Source organism: Nomascus leucogenys, chromosome 17, assembly GCF_006542625.1.
Source record: "Nomascus leucogenys isolate Asia chromosome 17, Asia_NLE_v1, whole genome shotgun sequence".
NCBI classification, from domain to species: Eukaryota; Metazoa; Chordata; class Mammalia; order Primates; family Hylobatidae; genus Nomascus; species Nomascus leucogenys.
Window position 1 is genome coordinate 89065177 of NC_044397.1, and position 13635 is coordinate 89078811.

Below are 13635 nucleotides of genomic sequence, written 5' to 3' on the forward strand. Positions count from 1 at the left end.
CTCCAGCCTCAACATCTTCCTATGAGTCCCTGCTGCCTCTGGGAGAAATTCCAAACTCTCCCGGTTGCTCAGGCCAAAACCTTGCAGTTGCCCTTGACACCCCTTTCTTCCTCACACCCACATCCACTCTATCAGCAAACCCTTTCTGCTCTACCTTGGGCTCCAAATCTCACCCCATCTCCCTACCTCCAGCGGCATCACCGAGTGGGGGGTCCATTAGCTCCCACCTGGACTCTCCCAGGAGCCTCCTCTCTCTCCTCCCTCAGCCCCCTACTTCCACACTGGCCCACCCTTTCCCACCAGCAACCAGAGTCATTTTTTTTTTTGAGACTGAGTCTCGCTCTCTCGCCAAGGCCAGAGTGCTATGGCTCAATCTCAGCTCACTGCAGCCTCCGCCTCCTGGATTCAAGCGATTCTTCTGCCTCAGCCTCCTGAGTGGCTGGGATTACAGGCACGCACCACCACACCTGGCTAATTTTTGTATGTTTAGTAGAGACGGGATTTCACCATGTTGGCCACGCCGGTCTCAAACTCCTGACCTCAAATGACCTACCCGCCTTGGCCTCCCACAGTGCTGGGATTACAGGCATGAGCCACTGTGCCAGGCCCAGAGTCATCCTTTTCAAAGGTGGGTCAGATCACACACTGTGCTGTATCTAAAAGAAATAAAAATGGGATTTCTGGCCAGGCACAGTGGCTCATGCCTGTAATCCCAGCACTTTTTGAGGCCAAGGCAGGAGGATTGTGTGAGGTCAGGAGTTCAAGACCAGCCTGGGCAACACAGTGAAAGTCCATCTCTAAAAACAAAAATTCAGCCACCCACAGTATCTTCCACGTGTAGTCCCAGCTACTTGGGAGGCTGAGATGGGAGGATCATTTGAACCCAGGAACTCAAGGCTGCAGTGAGCCTTGATGGCACCACTCGCACTGCAGCCTGGGTGACAGAACAAGAGCCTGTCTCAAAAAAAAGTTTGCACGCGGGTGATTTCTGTAAGAACCTTGAGGAACAATCTATATTGCTCCATTTCTTGGCTTAGGTTGTGGAAGAAGAAGGCACTTTCTGTGCGTCTCTTATGACTACAAATAGTATGAATGGATCGGCCTTCGTGGCTCACGCCTGTAATCCCAGCACTTTGGGAGGCCAAGGTGGGTGGATCACAAAGTCAGGGGTTCGAGGGCAGCTGGCTGACATGGTGAAACCCCATTTCTACTAAAAAATACAAAAATTAACTGGGCATGGTGGCATGTGCCTGTAGTCCCAGCTACTTGGGAGGCTGAGGCAGGAGAATCGCTTGAACCCAGGAGGTGGAGGTTGCAGTGAGCCGAGATCGCACCACTGCACTCCAGCCTAGGCGACAGAGTGAGACTCCGTCTTAAAAAAACAAAACAAAACCAGCCAACCAACCAACAAACAAAAAACCCCAGTGGAACTGTGACAGAGCTGGGCTTTGAACCCTGGCAGCCTGGCTATAGGGGCTGTTCTTTTAACTGCTTCACCAGCTGCCTCCCTTTCTCACGTGTCCCCCTCCCTCAGCTGCAACGCCTCCCCACCCCATGGTCCTCTCCCTCCCTGGGGATCTCGATGCTTCCCTGATTTAGAACTGCAAGTGCGTAGACTTATGCTGATTCTATGCAATCATCTTCAGTTACATTTAATTTTAGTAGTTTCTCCCCTTCATCTGTCCCCCTACAGGCACCCACTCTTCTGTGCTTAATTTTTGGCCTTCCAATCTTTCTCTTCTTTTATCAAGATCCCTGCGTATCCTTGCAGTTAGTTTTGCTGTGTGTGTGTGTGTGTGTGTGTGTGTGTGTGTGTGTGTGTGTTTTGAGATGGAGTCTCGCTGTGTCACCCAGGCTGGAGTGCAGTGGCGCGATCTTGGCTCACTGCAAGCTCTGTCTCCTGGGTTCATGCCAGCCTCCTGCCTCAGCCTCCCGAGTAGCTGGGACGACAGGCGCCCGCCACCACGCCCAGCTAATTTTTTCTATTTTTTAGTAGAGACGGGGTTTCACCATTCACAGGATGGTCTCCATCTCCTGACCTCGTGATCCACCCTCCTCGGCCTCCCAAAGTGCTGGGATTACAGGCGTGAGCCACGGTGCCCGGCACTGTATGTGTGTTTTAAATTTGTAGAGTCGTTGTTAAGCTACAAACCTCATTCTCTTTCTTTCTTTGTTCTTTTTGAGAGCTCTCTGGGTGGCTATGCTTATTTCTAGCTGGAGATGAGTGAGTCTTGTAGACTGTGGAGCGTCTGCCCTTGTTCAAGTTCCATCCTCACTGCTTATTGGATGAATGACCTTGAGCAAGTTACTTAACCTCTTTGGGCTTCAGTTTCTCCATTTGTAAGATGAAAGTTGTTAAATAACGGTCACTTTCTCATAGGATTGTTGCAAGCTAGTTTTTTGTTTGTGTTTTAGAGATGGAATCTTGCTCTGTCACCCAGGTTGGAATGCAGTGGTGCCATCATAGCTCACTGCAGCTTCAAACTCCGGTACTTATTTCATCTTGAAACCCACTGGGAAACAGTAGAACAGTGAGTTTTGCAAAGGCAGGAACAAGGAATTGAGTAGAGGGTAACTCCTTATGCTGGAAGGTCCTGGGCTCCAGCGATCCTTCTGGCTTGACTTGCTAACGTGCAAGCTGATATCTTTTTTTTTTTTTTTTCCGAGATGGAGTCTTGCTCTGTCGCCCAGGCTGGAGTGCAGTGGCACGATCTCGGCTGACTGCAACCTCTGCTTCCTGGGTTCAAGCAATTCTCCTGCCTCAGCCTCCCAAATAGCTGGGATTACAGGCACATGCCACCACGCCCAGCTAATTTTTGTATTTTTAGTAGAGATAGGGTTTCACCATGTTGGCCAGGCTGGTCTCGAACTCCTGACCTCGTGATCCACCCACCTCGGCTTCCCAAAGTGCTGGGATTACAGGCATGAGTCACCGCTCCCGGCCCAAGCTGATATCTTAAAGCATTCAGCATTGGGCATTTACTGAGAAATACGTTGATGTTAGTTTCTCCCTCTTTTACATTGTCTGTATAGTATTCCACTGTGTAGTCCATATTCTACTTCTCCAGCCCTAATGATGGACATCTAGTTCCCTCCAACTCCTTGCTGCCTAAATTGCACTCCAATGGACATCCTCATACAAATCTCATTTACGGGCCTGTTGGACAGTGTGATATGGGTCATCAGGCATCCTCACATTTAATTTCTTAAAGTATTGAAGGGATGCACCTATTTGGCCTCCTACCATCCGTGGCAAATGATCCATTCTTGCATATGTTCCTCCAGAACTTGATGTTCTTAGACTGTCTAATTTTTGCCAATCTGTTGGATGTCAGAGAATGAAGGTATTGCTTTGATACTTTTTTTTTCCTTTTTTTTTTTTTTTTTTTTTTGGAGACAGAGTCTCGCTCTATTGCCCAGGCTGGAGTGCAGTGGTGCAATCTTGGCTCACTGCAAACTCCACCTCCCAGGTTCACGCCATTCTCCTGCCTCAGCCTCCTGAGGAGCTGGGACTACAGGCGCCCGCCACCGCGCCCGGCTAATTTTTTGTATTTTTAGTAGAGACAGGGTTTCACCGTGTTAGCCAGGATGGTCTCGATATGCTGACCTTGTGATCCGCCCACCTCGGCCTCCCAAAGTGCTGGGATTACAGGTGTGAGCCACCGCGCCCAGCCCTTTTTTTTTTTAAGACAGAGTCTCACTCTGTCGCCCTGGCTGGAGTGCAGTGGTGCGATCTCAGCTGGCTGCAATCTCTGCCTCCTGGGTTCAAGTGATTCTCCTACCTCAGCCTCCCAAGTAGCTGGGATAACCACGCCTAGCTAATGTTTTTGTATTTTTAGTACAGACGGGGCTTCACCAGGTTGGCCAGGCTGATCTCGATCTCCTGACCTCAAGTGATCCACGCGCCTCGGCTTCCCGAAGTGCTGGATTACAGGCCTGAGCCACCACGCCTGGCCTTGATACTTTCTTATGTAGATCAGCTTAGCTTCTTCGGGTTTCTTCGGTCTTCGTCTCTACCCAGAGTCACCACAAACTAACGTGTGTGTGTGTGTATAAGGCTTTCAATATGAACCCTTCAATATTATATATGTACATTATATATAGATATACACATATATATACACACATATATATGTATATATACACACATACATATATATACACACACACATATGTATATATACACACACACATATATATATATAATATTTTGGAGACAGGGTCTCGCTCTGTTGCCGAGGCTGGAGTGCAGTGGTGCAATCTCAGCTCATGGCAGCCTCAACCTCCTTGGCTCAAGCAATCCTCCCACCTCAGCCTCCCGAGTAGCTGGGGCCACAGGCATGGGCCACCACACTCGTCTAATTTTTGTATTTTTTGTAGAGTCAGGGTTTTGTCATGTTGCCCAGGCTGGTCTCAAACTCCTGAGCTCATGCAATGCACCTGCCTTGGCCTCCCAAATTGCTAGGATTACAGGCCTGAGCCTCCATGCCTGGGCCAAACACTTTAATATTTTAATTGCTGTCACAGTAGAAAAGGAATCATCATAGTACATCCCTTCTAAACTATTACGACGATTCAATGAATGATAATAAGCACCGTTTATCATGTGTCTGCTACGCGGCGGGTGCTGTGCTAAGCTCTGTATATATTTACTCACTTATTTCCTCTAAAAGCTCCGGGAGGTCCCTGCTGCTGCTATCGCCCCCATTTTATAGATGAGAAAACTGACACGTGAAGAAGTTGACTGCAAGAAGCAGAGCTAGGATTGAAACCCAGGCAGACAGGCTAATTAAGCGTCTCACTGCCGCTCAATGAGCCTATGCAGGAAAAACACACAGGGCTTCACAAATATTCTGTATCATCCCACCTGTGATACTCAGGCAGGGCAGTCCGGAAGGGCTTGGGGAATGTTTGCTGATTGCCTCTGCAAATTTCTTTTTTCGAGACAAGGTCTCGCTCTGTTGCCCAGGCTGGAGTGCAGCGGCATGCATAATCATCGCTCACTGCAGCCTCAACCTCCCCGGTTCAAAACACCCTCTTGCAGCAGCCTCCTGAGTAGCTGGGACCACAGGCACACACCACCACACCCAGCTAATTTTTTGTTTTTGATTTTTAGTAGAGATAGGGTCTCACTATGTTGCCCAGGCTGGTCTTGAACTCCTGGGCTCAAGCGATCGGACTGCCTCAGCCTCTCAAAGTGCTGGAATTACAGGCATGAACCACTGCACGTCCTCCACAGATTTCATAATGGGTTGAGCTATTGGGACATTTTCGGAGCATAATCATAATTGCATGTTACATTTGGGAGAAAAACATCATTTTAGAGCATATAAAACCTGAAAGGGACCTCAGTGGGTTGTCGCCGCATCTGTAAAAGGTTCGGGTAAGACCCATGGTCCCTCTCCTTTCCAGAGCCCCTCTGTTTACCACATCAAAGCATTTATAACCATAACCATCACAGCCAGATTTTTTTTTGTTTTTATTTATTTATTTATTTATTTTGAGACAGCGTTTTGCTCTGTCACCCAGGCTATAGTACAGTGGTGCAATCTCGGCTGGCTGCAACCTCCGCCTCCAGGGTTCAAGCGATGCTCCTGCTTCAGCCTCGCAAGTAGCTGGGACTACAGGTGTGCACCACCATGTCCATCTAATTTTTGTATTTTCAGTAGAGACAGGGTTTTGCAATATTGGCCAGGCTGAACTCGAACTCCTGACCTCAAGTGATCCTCCGAAAGTGTTGGGATTACAGGCACGAGCCACCACGCCTGGCGAACAGCCCGGTTTTTATGATAATCCCCAAGAGCAGCACTTCTGCAGGGTACACAGCTGTCACCCAGCTCTTTCCTACTCTGTACCTGCACCTGCTGAACGTGGCTGGAGAAAAACGCATAATACAGTGGTGAGACTGAGCTCACCACAATTTCATGATTACTCGCCTGGGGGCTGGGGACTGCCTGCCAACACCAGTCCTGTCTATTCACTCTCCCACCCTCCTGGGACTCTATTTCCTACCTGTGGTTCCCTCCTCCAACCTTGCCCACCTCCTCTCCAACCTCACCCTCACCCTTGACCCTGTTCTTAGTTTCTGGAGAGAAGAGAAGCCATCAGGAAACTTCCTCAGGTTTTCTTGTTTTTTTTTTTGTTTGTTTGTTTTGTTTTTTTTTAATGGAGTCTCGCTCTATCGCCCAGGCTGGAGTGCAGTGGTGCAATCTCGGCTTACTGCAACCTCTGCCTCCCGGCTTCAGGCGATTCTCCTGCCTTGGCCTCCTGAGTAGCTGGGATTACAAGTGCACGCCACCACACCCGGCTAATTCTTGTATTTTTTTTTTAAGTAGAGACGGGGTTTTACCATGTTGGTCAGGATGGTCTTGATCTCCTGACCTTTGATCCATCTGCCTCAGCCTCCCAAAGTGCTGGGATTACAGGCATGAGCACCGCACCCAGCCCTTACGCAGGTTTTCAACACATCTACCCACCTACCTGTGACTATTGTTTTCGTCTCTCCTGTTAACTGCAGAAACACTCTCAGCCAAGGCCAACTTGTACATATGTACACTTGGTCCCCTTCTCTCTTGCCTACTCAGGGCCATCAGTCAAGCAAGCCTCTGCTTTCTCTCCTGTACCATCAATTCTCCGGTATCTCCTGGAGCATTCTCGTTGGCATCAAAGCACATTCTAATACAAACCTGCTTTTTCTTTTCTCTCTTTCTCTTCCTTCCTTCCTTCCTTCCTTCCTTCCTTCCTTCCTTCCTTCCTTCCTCCCTTCCTTCTTTCCTTCCTTCCTTCCTTCGAGATGGAATCTTGTACTGTTGCCTGGGCTGGAATGCAGTGGCATGATCTCAGCTTACTGAAACCTCTGCCTCCTGGGTTCACGTGATTCTCTTGCCTCAGCCTCCCGAGTAGCTGGGATTACAGACACACACTGTCATGCCTGGCTAATTTTATTACTATTATTATTATTTGTATTTTTAGTAGAGACAGGGTTTCACTATGTTGGCTAGGCTGGTCTCGAACTCCTGACTTTGTGATCTGCCTGCCTCGGCCTCCCAAAGTGCTAGGATTACGGGCGCAAGCCACCGCGCTGGGCCTCTGCTTTTTTAACTCCTCGTCTTGCTCTAGCTTCAGTGTTCTGCTGCTCTTTACAATACAATCCTCAGAGGCTGGGTATGGTGGCTCATGCCTGTAATTTCAGCACTTTAGGAAACCAAGGTGGGTAGATCACTTGAGGCCAGGAGTTCAAGACCAGCCTGGCCAACATGGGTGAAACCCCGTCTCTACTAAAAATACAAAGATTAGCTAGGAGTGGTGGCTGGCACCTGTAATCCCAGCTACTTGGGAGGCTGAGGCAGGAGCATCACTTGACCCCGGGTGGTGGAGGTTGCAGTGAGCTGAGATCGTGCCACTGCACTCCAGCCTGGGCAACCAAGTGAGACTCAAAAAATAACATAATAAAATAAAATAAAATAAAACAACACAAGCCTCAGAGGTATTTGTACTCATCTTGTGTCTCTGATTCCTTTTCCTCCCAAATCTGTGACTTTGCCAAATCAGCCATTTTTTTTTTTTTTCCCAGGCTGGTCCTGAACTCCCGGGGCCAACTGATCCTCCTGCCTCAGCCTTGTGAGTAGCTGAGATGATAGGCATGTGCCACCACGCCTGGCTATTTTTAAAATGTTTTGTAGAGACAGAGTCTCCCTATGTTTCCCAGGCTGGTCTCGAGCTCCTAGGCTCAAGTTATCCTCCCTCCTCAGCCTCCCAAATAACTGGAATGGCAGGTGCAAGCCACCGTGCCCAGCTCCAAATCAGCTCTTGGTGACGTTACCAATGACCCCTATGTGGCTCAGTCCCGTCATCCGGTGGCCTGTCCTCATATTACTTGAGCTCCCTCCTTGTTGACAGTCATGCCTTCCTCCTTGGTTTATTTTCTCCCTCAGCTTCCAGGACACTCCACTCTCAAGACTTCCCTTCTGACCCAGTGTCTCCTCCTCTGCAGTCTTCCCCGTCCTTGGAGTCTTTAAATTGGAGAGCCAAAGGGCTCAGTTCTTGATTCTCTTCTCCTTTCTCTCTTCACTCACTCTTTTGGTGATGGACTCCCAAATCAATCAGTCTAGTTTGGATCTTATCCCTGAACTCAGACTCATATTCACCTGTCCTCTCAACATTTCCACTGGGAAGTCTATTGGGTACCTCAACACGTCCAAAACCAAATTTCTGATTCACATTCTCCTCCTGTCTCCCCATACCTGCAATTCATCTAATCTCAATAAATGGAAACCTCATCTTGGCATCTTTTCAGATCAAAAACCTTAGAGTCGGCCGGGAGTGGTGGCTCACGCCTATAATTCCAGCACTTTGGGAGGCTGAGGCGGGTGGAACACCTGAGGTCAGGAGTTCAAGACCAGCTGGCCAACATGGTGAAACCCTGTTTCTACTAAAAATGCAAAAAGTTAGCCAGGCGTGGTGGCGGGTACCTGTAATCCCAGCTACTTGGGAGGCAGAGGCAGGAGAATCGCTTGAACCTGGGAGGTGGAGGTTGCAGTGAGCCAAGGTCACGCCATTGCACTCCAGGACCCTTAGAATCATTTTTTACTCCTCTCTTTCTCTTCCTCCCGACACTCAATCCATCAGCAAATTCTGTCAGCTCTACCTTCAGAATAGATTCTAACCACTTCTCACCACCTCCGCCGTCACCACCCTCGTGGAAGCCACCATCACCTCTCATTCTAATGATTTTTTTAATCTGTTGCTTAAATTTTTTTTATTGAGGTGAAATTCACATTAACAGAAAATTAACCATTTTAAAGTGAGCAATTCAGTGGCATTTAGTACATTCATAATGTTGTGCAATCATCACCTCCATCTAGTTCCAAAACATTTCATCACCCCCAAAGGAGACCTCACACCCATTAAACAGTGATTACCCATTCGCTCCTTCCCCCAACCCCTGGCACCACAACACTATTTTCTGTCTCTGTGGACTTGCCTCTTCTGGACACTTCATATAAATGGAATCATACACTATGTGACATTTTGTGTTTGTCTTCTTTCACTTAGCATCATGTTTTCAAGCTGTATCCATGTTGTAGCATCTATCAGCACTTCATTTCTTTTCTCTTTTTTGTTTTTGAGATGGAGTCTTGCTCTGTCGCCCAGGCTCGAGTGCAGTAGCGCGATACTGGCTCACTGCAACCTCCACCTCCCGGGGTCAAGCAATTCTCCTGCCTCAGCCTCCTGAGTAGCTGGGACTACAGGCATGTGCCTCCATGCCTGGCTAATTTTGTATTTTTAGTAGAGACTAACATGGTTTTGCCATGTTGGCCACACTGGTCTCGAACTTCTGACCTCAGGTGATCCGCCTGCCCTGGCCTCCCAAAGTGCTGGGATTACAGGCATGCCACTGCACCTGGCCTTATCTGCTCATAGATTTATGGACATTTGGGTTGTTTCCACGTTTTAGCTATTGTGAATAATGCTGTTATGAACATCCACATACAAGTATTTGAATACCAGTTTTTAATTCCCAGATATATACCTAGGAGTGTAATTTCTGGGTCATGTGTTAATTCTGTTTAACTTTCTGAGAAACTGGCTGTTTTCCATGTCCAAATTATTTTAACAGCCTAAGTTTTTTAATTTAAATTTTTAGTTTTAGAGATCGGTTCTCATAGGCTGGAGAGCAGTGTCAAACTCCTGTCCTCAAACAATCCACCTGCCTCAACCTCCCGAGTAGCTAACAGCCTATTCTTAATGCAGCCACCATCGTGATCATTTAAGACATGAGTAGGTCAGGCGGTGGGACTTACCCCTGCAATCCTAGTACTTTGGGAGGCTGAAGCGGGTGGATTGCTTAACTCAGGCATTCCAGACCAGCCTGGGTAACATGGCGAAACCTCATCTCTACTAACAACACAAAAGTTAGCCAGGTGTGGTGGTGCGTGCCTGTAATCCTGCTACTTGAGGGGGGGAGTTGAGGCAGGAAGGTCGCTTGAAACAGGGAGGCTGAGGTTTCAGTGAGCCGAGATGAAGCCACTGCACTCCAGCCTGGGTGACAAAGTGAGACCCTGTCTCAAAACAACAACAACAAAAAAGACATGAGTAAAATTATGTCCTCTCTGCTTAATACTTTCAATGGCTCCCACCTCACACAGAGTAAAACAAAAGGCCTCACAGGGGCCTACGAGGCTTTATATAACCTGATCTCAGGCATCCTCCCAGACGTCATCTTCTATCACACTCCACACACTCAATATTGACGTCTTTGCTGTTTCTTAGAAACACCAGGCATGTTCCCACCACAGGGCCTTTGCACTCACTGTCTCATCTTCTTGGAATCGTCCACCTTGGTACCCTCAAGGCTGGCTTGGACAGGAGCGGTGGCTCATGCCTATAATCCCATCACTTTGGGAGCCTGAGGTGGGTGGATCCCATGAGCTCAGGAGTTCGAGAGCAGCCTGGTCAACATGGTGAAATCCCGTCTCTACTGAAAATACAAAAATTAGCCAGGCGTGGTGGCGTGCGCCTGTAATCCCAGCTACTTGGGAGGCTGAGGCAGGAGAACTGCTTGAACCCAGGAGGTGGAGGTTGCAGTAAGCTGAGATTGCGCCACTGCACCTCCAGTCTGGGCCACAGAGCGAGACTCCATCTCAAAAAAAAAAAAAAACAAATTGGCTGGGTGTGGTGGCTCACACCTGTAATCCCAGCACTTTGGGAGGCCAAGGTAGGCAGATCACTTGAGGTCAGGAGTTTAAGACCAGCCTGGCCAACATGGTGAAACCCCGTCTCTACTAAAAATACAACAATTAGCCAGGCCTGGTGGCGGGCACCTGTAATCCCAGCTACTCGGGAGGCTGAGGCAGGAGAATTGCTTGACCTTGGGAGGCGGAGGGTGCAGTGAGCTGGGCGCCACTGCACTCCAGCCTGGGTGACAGAGTGAGACTCCGTCTCCAAAATAAATAAATGAATAAATTCCTGGCTCAGTCACTTGCTTCAGGTCTCTGCTCTAAGTCAGCTTTTCTGAGACACCTTCCTGCCCCCCAAATCCCTGATTCCATCCTCTTCACTCTGCTTTATTTTCTCTGTAGCACTTATCACCCCGGACCTGGACATTTCTTTTTTTTTTTTCTTTTTTTTGAGATGGAGTCTCGCTCTGTGGCCCAGTCTGGAGTGTAGTGGCCTGATCTCAGCTCACTGCAACCTCTGCCTCCCGGGTTCAAGCGATTCTCCTGCCTCAGCCTCCCAAGCAGCTGGGATTACAGGCATGCACCGCCATGCCCAACCAAGTTTTGTATTTTTAGTAGAGACAGAGTTTTGCCATGTTGGCCAGGCTGGTCTTGAACTCCTGACCTCAGGTGATCCGCCTGCCTCGGCCTCCCAAAGTGCTGGGATTACAGGCATGAGCCACCATGCCCGGCCTATTTTTTTACTATATGTTATTATTTGCCTTCCTTTCACTAGGGTATGAGCTTTTCCTGTTTGTTACCAGATGTTTCTACGTCCAGCACCCAGAAAAGTGCCTGGAACATAGCAGGTGCTCAATAAATGGCCTGACAAGTGAGTGAAGAAATAAGTGTAGGAATGAATTGAACTCCACTTACAGATGAAGAAAGTGAAGTTCCCAGAAGAGGCATGACTTGTGGGAGGTCTCACAGCTGGTAAGGGAAAGCCTTGAGATTCTAATCCATGTTTCCTTTTTTAAAAATTGTTATTTATTTATTAATTATTTTCTTAGAGACAGAGTCTTGCTCTGTCACTCAAGCTGGAGTGTAGGCATTTATGGGATTTAGCTGAGGGGAAGGTGAAGTGAGAATACATTTAGATTGGGCTTACAGGGATATTTTTATGTGGTTCACAGATATTTCTCGGATACTTAAACCACCTAATTAGTTGTCATGGTGTAGAAATGGCTTCCCAGAATGCTTCTATTGTGTAAGTTACTAACTCACTAGATGCGAGGCCACAGCCTACTAATGGCATGAATGTATCTTTTAGCGGCTCATTCCAGAAGCATCTGTGTAATAGAAATGTCAGGAATTGAAAGGAAGCCTGCGCGGTGGCTCACACCTGTAATCCCAGCATTTTGGGAGGCTGAGGTGGGAGGATTGCTTGAGCTCAGGAGTTTGAGATCAGCCAGGGCAACAAAGTGAAACCCCATCTCTACTAAAAATAAATTAAAAAAAAATTAGCCAGATGTGATGGCCTGTGCCTGTAGTACTAGCTACCTGGGAGGGTAAGGCAGGAGGATCACTTCAGCTCAGGAGTTCAAGGCTGCAGTGAGCCATGAACATGCCACTGCACTCCAGCCCGGCGATGAAGCGAGACCCTGTCTCAGCAAACAAACAAACAAACCAACAAACAAAAAATTGAAAGTATTGAGCCAGAAGTTAGTCTGTGGAAACATTTTCCAAAACATATTTAACATAGTTAAATATAACATATAACATAGTTAAATATAAATATAGTTAACATATGAATGAAACTTTATGAAAGTTTTTCTTTTTCTTTTCTTTCTTTTTTTTTTTTGAGATGGCATTTCACTCTGTTGCCCAGGCTGGCGTGCAGTGGCACGATCTTGGCTCACTGCAACCTCCGCCTCCCGAGTTCAAGTGATTCTCCTGCCTCAGCCTCCTGAGTAGCTGGGATTACAGGCGTCCGCCACTGCGCCCAGCTAATTTTTTATATTTTTAGTAGAGACAGGGTTTCACCAGGTTGGTCAGGCTGGTCTCGAACTCCTGACCTCGTGATTCACCTCCCTTGGCCTCCCAAAGTGCTGGGGTTACAGGCGTGAGCCACCGCGCCTGGCCAGAAGTTTCTCTAGATTTCCAAAAGATTTCGATAACATCACCAATACTGATTTGTGAAGCTGAAACTTGTTCTAAATTATAATGAATTTTTAAAAAGTTCCATCAACCACGCTAGAGGAAAGATAACTTACTTCCTTTTCTCTTTGTAGACAAGGATATTGTGAAACATGCAGCTGAAAAAGTAGGAAACATCACAGAGGTGTGTCAGGCAGAAAATTAATAAAAACATTACGTTATCCTTTGGGATTTTGCAATGTTTGTGGTATTTGGCTCTTTTAAATATGTAATTTGTTATTATTTCATATTCTAAGTCAACTTTCATGTCATACAGTGTTTTTTTTTTTTCTTTAAACTTTATTTTCCTTTCTTAAAGAGGTCCCTCCTCCCCCATCCCCGCGCTCAATTCCTTTAGCTGGATCCTTCCAGTTCATGACTGATTGGTTTAAAATATGGGTCGTTCAAAAGCCGTGTGAACCCGGGCTAGTGGCTATACCCCTCTGAGACTGTTTTCTTAGTGGTAAAATGGAAATCATAATAACTTTGCAGGGCTGTTATAAAGTTTAAATAAGCCAAGTCCTGCAAAATGCTTAGTGCAGGTTTGGAATGCACCAAGCGATGACAAATCTCAACCTGTCTTTATGCTGAGACCACTCCCCAGTTTCCGGAGCCGCGGCCACTATCTCCCCATGCGCATGCACACCCGGCTCTCCCTTCCAGGCCCTCCCCACCACGTGGGCGCGGCCTACCCTCCAGCAGGGGGTAATAGTTGGTGTCAAGGGGCTACTTCCGGGATTCTTTCCCGTCCACTCTGGGGAACAACCCTTTTGTATGACTG